This window comes from Leptosomus discolor, unplaced genomic scaffold (assembly GCF_034619465.1).
Source record: "Leptosomus discolor isolate bLepDis1 unplaced genomic scaffold, bLepDis1.hap2 HAP2_SCAFFOLD_154, whole genome shotgun sequence".
In the NCBI taxonomy this organism is placed as follows: domain Eukaryota; kingdom Metazoa; phylum Chordata; class Aves; order Leptosomiformes; family Leptosomidae; genus Leptosomus; species Leptosomus discolor.
In genome coordinates, this window is record NW_028237930.1 from 68,528 (window position 1) to 75,250 (window position 6,723).

Genomic DNA, 6,723 nt, shown 5'->3' on the forward strand with positions numbered 1-6,723 from the left:
GACCAGATGTCCACCTTGGGGCCATAGGCTTCTTTTCTCATCACTTCTGGTGCCATCCAGTATGGAGTCCTGAGCATTGTGCTCCGTCGACTCTGCTCAGGGATGATCCGAGCACAGAAGCCAAAATCAGCTGAGGAGAAAAACAAGTGGTGTTAAAGGCAGCTTGAATTAGGAAGGCGAGCAAAAGAAATCCCCACTCTATACCTGAGAACACGGTGTGGAATCTATCTGGAAAAGCTGCCATGCTCTGTTTACTCAGTGCTGTAGCCACGGAAATACTGATTTGGCCACTTAATAACACCCCTCAAGTTTTCTGCAGTGGCTTTTATTGACTTGAACCGTTAGACTGTAACTGCCTCCCTCTGGAAGGGCCACACACAAACCAAAGCCACTCTTGACACCTTTTTCCTTTCTATGCCTCTCTGCATGTTGGAACTGTCCTCGGAGCTGGCAGCAGTGGTCAGCGCACTGCCACAGGCATCCCTTTTGGGGAACTGGCCATCAGTCAAAAGCAGCCCCGTGCCACAGCCTGGGAAGGCTGTGCCTGACCAGGAATACCCACCCAATTTGACAGACCTGTCCATGCCAAGTAGAATGCTGTTGCTTTTGATGTCCCTGTGAATCACTTGCTTTAAATGAAGGAAATCCAGGGCTTGAAGGCACTGATAGGTAAAAAACAAACATGAGGGTAAAAATTAATGACCTGATTTCACCACACAAGAAAGGAAATGCCTCTAAAAGATTTAATTTCTAGATTAATTGTGAGTAACGCCCAAATATTGCGCTGTCCAGAGGAATAGCTTGGTGCTTCAACTTACTATTAAAGTAATAACTTTCCAAATAAAGGCTTATCAGGTTTGGAAAGAGAAATGTCCATTACTGTCACAGACTAGCCCCTGAAAGCACAGGCAGGATGGCTGCTGCCCAATCAGTGTGCTATCTCCATCCGTATGACAAACTATGTTTTGCCAAAAATGAGAAAGTCCCTTCCTTCGGTTTGAAGTGGATCACTGTTGGGTGGGAGGTTGCAGGACAAAGATTTTATTGTCAGGCTCTATAGCAGGTTTGGAAATAGCACCTTAGTCATTTTTCAGAAGCAAATGCCATTTTGGGTCGAATGCTATCCTTTTAAGCTGAGGACTCTGACAAATGAGTCTCTATTTTTCTTTGCTGTTCTTTTAAAAATCTGCCACCAGCATGTTTGCTTTTACAGGCAAGGAATGCAGTACAGACATGCTCCAGGCACGTGTTTAAAGAGGTAGAGCTGAGAAGAGTAAAAAAAGAAAAAAAAAAAAAGAAAAGATAACACAGTAACAGTGTTTCAGAGTGTAATGACAGAGGACAGAAAGTGCAGCGATACTGGCAGGCAGTTCACTTAAGGTGCCCTTTCTTCTCCATATCATAAAGCAACGCAGAAACAAAGCTCTCAAGATGAAATCCCTCATGTTCTTACCACCTGTTCACCAGTACCATCCCGTCCAAGGGAGAGGAAGCACACGCGGGATCCCTCACCTCCCTGCAGACAGCTGCCATCTGCTCTTCATCCATACAAAACTGGGTAACAACATCTCTTAAACAGCCACCAGCCATGTATTCCATCACCACCCAGAGCTCATCACCAACCAGGTGGCTGAAAGAAGAAAACAAGGGCACTGAGATGAACAGGCACAGCTAAATTACCTCATGGAAAAGACTGCTGGTGGCTTTTGTTTCCAGGTCATTTTCAAACGAAGACAGAATAAAATGACTAGACGTTCCTTCTAGGCTATACAGGACTTAGAATCTGTGCAGCCTAAATGAGAAAGGCATGCGAGTGAAAAATTACATGTCTTAGATGGCAAGCAAGTGAAAAATGCAGTTTACCAACAGCAAAGATAAATCTGGAACCAGGACATAGCACATCATCTGGTTCATCATCTTAACGCAAAGATTCCAGGATTAACTCCAGAAACAAGGCAACACAACTTTCATAGACATCCATGGTAGGAGGGTGTGTACCACTGAGGACAGAAATTGGTCCACAGTTTGGAAAACCTTACATAAAAAACACACAGAGAGAGGAAAAAAAAATTTAAAACTGGCAAATGATGTGTTTCTGGAAACAAGAACCTAGTCTTCCTGGCATCCACAGTAATGGAAAATAGTGGGAACAGCCCAACGGAAATAATTTCTGTGAGGACTTATCAGCACTTATCATAAGACAGAGAAAATATGATCAATTTAAAAAAAAAAGGAACAAAAAAACCCCAACAACAAAAACAACAACAAAACAACACAGAGGTAGTGAACTCATGGGCTGTTGTTTTAGTAAGACATGGCTGATGCACATTTTTAAAAACAGTCTTCAAACTATATATGCCAGAAAAGATTAACGCAGACAAAACACAATCTTCTCCCAGAAATTGTATATGAGTAGATAAATAATGAAGAGGTCAATCTTCTGCCAGAGACCAGAAGTTTTTTAATCTTTGGCTTGCAGTACGTAAATGAACATTCATGTGATAGTACCAGAACTACTTACCTGTCTAAACAGTTAACAATATTTGGATTCCTATTTTCCCTCATCACCAGGCTTTCGTTAAGAGCTCGTTCCTTTTTGTGCTGTTGTTGGAGATTCATTTGTTTTATGGCCACCTGAAATGACATTAAAAACCATTCATTTGAGCAGTCTGTGGTACGAGATCAGAATGAACACGAAGGGAGTGGGTTTGGAATGACATAGCAGAGCTCTGCCAAGCTGTCTTGTTATTAGACGTAAGAGGTCAGTAACTCACACTATAACGCCCTATTTCTTTGCTAGCTTGGGTGCTGCTTGCAGGACACATGGCCAAATACATTTTGCCTTGTAAATCTGTCAAAATGGTCTACCATTTTTAGGTCTATCTACGTTCTTTTCAAATGGCCTTAGTGTATCACGGTATTATTATTCATGCACGCTTTCAAGCAGGAAGTGATTTTATTGCTGTGAAAACATAAAACCAGCTGGTAATGCTTTAGCAATCGTGATTTTTGATCATTATTTCAGCAATTGCTGGTGTTCTTGACTGCATAACTGAAACAAAACACAAATGCACGTTACGTGGCAAATGCTGTACTAAAAAGATTACTAAGGTTACACAAAAAGTACGACCCTAGCACTTCCTAATGCCTTGAATTTTTATTTTGCAACTCTGAATGCCATTCTTTAGCACAGTTTAGATTTGCAATTATTTTCTGGGTTAAAAAACAATAATCCATTCATCGGTATTTTATGGATACACCCAGGGTCATAAGCAGAGCTTAGGGCTTTTAGATCCCTTGCAGACCTCCGTCTCAGAGCAGCTGTAAAGTGCAGCACTGCAGGTGGATGAGACACTACCCGTGAGATTCAGATGTATCTGTTGACAGCCAGGAATGATAAATCAGAAAGCTGAAGCTGTAGCCCCAAAGAGCAAAGGGATTCTCTAAGACACCACCTTGTCTAATTATCACTAATATGACCACTTTTGCTCTGAACCGCTGTAGCCAGCCTGCCTCTGCCTCAGCCTGGCTCCTGCACCCAGTGCCACCTTCCCCCAGGCAGCCATGGGCCCTGCTCGAGCTTTTCGTCCTGGCCTCCTCGTGAGCCCACTTCTGCCAGCCCCGTCCCTCTGGGCTCAGCCCTGCTTCCCTCCCTGCCTTCCAGCTCAGCTCCGGCCAAGGGCTCCTACAAACCCACCCCAGAAGAGCCCCCCTACCCGACATGCGCCCGCTGGGGAGACGACGCCCCGGGGCTATTTCAAGTCTGCCTCTTGCTCCCCCGTAGTCTGGCCAGCCTCCCCCTCTGCCCAGTCCTGCTCTTGACATGGCCCAAAAGAGAGCACCCCTCCGCTCTCGGGCCTGGTTTTCCAGCCAGATTTTCAGGCAGTGTTTGCCCATATTCAAAAACGTTAAGATGCCGCTTTAAAGGGGCCACTACAGGGACTGTCAGTGTTAACTCTCCTTCAAGAGCTGCTTCTCAACCCCCCGGCCCCCACTTCACTGCAACCACTCCACGGGCTGTAACAGGCTGTCACCGACACTGGACCTAAACACGGCTGTATTCTTTTGGAGAGAGCTTTGGTCTTGAGATACGTCTTCTCATCTGTCAGGTGTGTGTCAACCAGCTTCAGGATGACTAAAGCACAAAACTGAGCCCTAAACACGATCTCTCCTTCATTAGGTCTTGCATCACACTTTGGAGATGAAACACCTGATGGAAAAAATGCTAAACAGTATTACTGCCTGAAGCTGTGGTTAAGGTAAATTGGGACTGAATGACGGCAGCCTTCAGCAGCGAGTGGATGCATCAATATATTCAGTAACTAAGACAGAGCTAGTGTGGCCTTCTCTGAAAGGAGAAAGTGCCCTCCTTGCGTTCTTGCTGGTTGTTAATAAGGACCAAGTTTGTCCAAAATTAAGTGACGTAACGAAGCTATTTATTCCTCACAGCAACAGGGGAATCTGTGACCACCCCTGGGGTTCTCCCGAGGCCTCTCACTGTGACAGATCTTCAGATTTTACGATCTGTATTACTAACCAATCTAGGGCCAGGTCCACAGGCAGTTTTACATGCTGTAAATGTACAGAGTTAAATTGTATATCGAGACCAACATTCTCTGTAAGAGCACAACTTCATGCACAGTGGGGAACAGAGATGTAACAATTTCTAAACCAACACATTCACATTGGCAGTAAAAACTATAGTTTTTAGCAGGCCCAAAGGCTTGCTGTGATTTCTTTACAGATTTCTCTCCATTCAAATGCCCAGTCAGGGATGATGTAACATGGTAGCAGCCGGGGACCAACAGCACTGTGGAGAGCACCAACCTGTCCTCAAGACACAGTAAGTAAAAAACCAGTTCTCTTACGATGGGCCTTGGAAGCGATGGGTGAAGCATCAGCCCAAGCACAGAAAGCACCAAGGCTCTTCCTGATGCCAGGGGGACCAGGACCTCCCCCCAGGAATTCGCAGGCACCTTTTCAGGCATTAATCAACCCCTCGGTGCAATGGCTGCTGGAAAGCGGATAGCCACAGGAAGCGTTCAGTTCCTGAGGCACAGAACCACGGTGCCCTTAAAGAGCTGTCCCTGAAAAGCTGAAGACAGCAGACGAGGTACGTTGCAGGCTGACGCCAGCCTGCGCTTCAGAGGAACAGCCTTTGCAGTAAAGATCTCCTGGCGATCCGAAAGCCCATCCACTGTTCGCACCAGGGGGGAAAGCGCTGAACCCCTGCCAAATCTGCTGGGGCTGTTGACACCTACCTCTTGTCCCGTGCTGATGTCGAGTGCAGTATAGACAGTTCCAGACGCCCCAGAAACAAAAGAGCAGCAGAGACATGAGAAGTGGTTTAGACCCTGGAAGTGAAAGCCCTGACAGGAGCTCTCTGTTGCCTGTACTGTTTCCAAAACACCTTGGTTCCTCCACTCCTTCAGCCAGCAGTGCACAGCGCAGCAGCCCACCAGCCCCCTGCCATGCAGGCTATCCAAGAGAAAACTTAGGTCCAACAGGAAGAAAAAGGGCTGATGCAAATCTCCAGAGTTCATACTAAATTCTTTTAGTCCACAACTGAAAGGCGGGGTGCATATACAGACTGGAAAATAATAGATTTCATTCTTTTCCCTTTTTCTCCAGTTTTGCGCTGTTGGGTTTTATTTTTTCCCTTTTTTTTTTCCTGCGGTGTGTTTGTGTGGGTTTTTTCCGGAGAATGTAACACGCACACAGTCTAGCTGTGCCTTCTCAGATCTCTTCTTTGAATCTATCTGCAAAACTCAGGCAACACCATGCAGTCATTCTGAGAGCCCTGAACACACGTGCCAGCCATCTGAGGAAAGGACAGTGCATCGACACTGTGTTTATTACTGAATTGTTGGTTTTCACTACCTCTGCCAGAAAAGAGAGCTGAATATCTAATCTCTGGTTGCAGTTTCTAAACTATGCCGTTATAATCCTGATCACTGAGTATTTTTTGAAAGCAAAATATTGGAAAGAAATGTTCTTGAGAAGTGTTATTTATCTGACAGCTATCAGGTTCTAAGCTGCTTTTTCAGGCAATAAAGATTTTTCTCCTTTCTTTAGCGTGGCCGTATTATTTTGAGACACACAAAAATGATTTCCCCTAAGAAAACAAGCAAACGGGTGCCACAAACTTGAGGGACAGTAGATCTTCCAGGTCCTGCCCCTCGCTGCAGACAAGACGTTGCCAGCATCAAGTGCTCTTTGACGACGCCTTCTGACCACAGGCACCAATTCTGATCAGTACTGAGAGACAGGAGAATCTAAGCCCAGGGTCTGAACACGTTTGGAGCTTGCCCGACTTCACGCTTGATATCACACCAGCAAAATACCTGGCGCGTGCTTTTGTGTAAGCAGCTGTGACTGGACTTACCCTTGCCCGACTTGTTCAAATCGAGTGTATTTCTGCTTAGGATCTGCCACGCTCACAGTGCTCCCTGAAAGAAACAACATTAAAAATGGAGACACCCCCTTCCAGCAGATCAGAAATGCCGCCCCACTGTCTGGGGTTGGGAGCCGTTTGTAGGCAGCTGGGTGACAACAACGATACAGGCAGCTCCGCAGCACAGAGAGTCTCCACGAAGACTGATTTTTACAGTCCTCTGGAGAGTCACCTGGACAGGAAACCAAGAACTTGGAGAAACCTTCACAGGAGGCGCAGATCAGAAAAGAACAAGTACCAGTGCAAGTGCTTGTTGTCTCGAAACACTA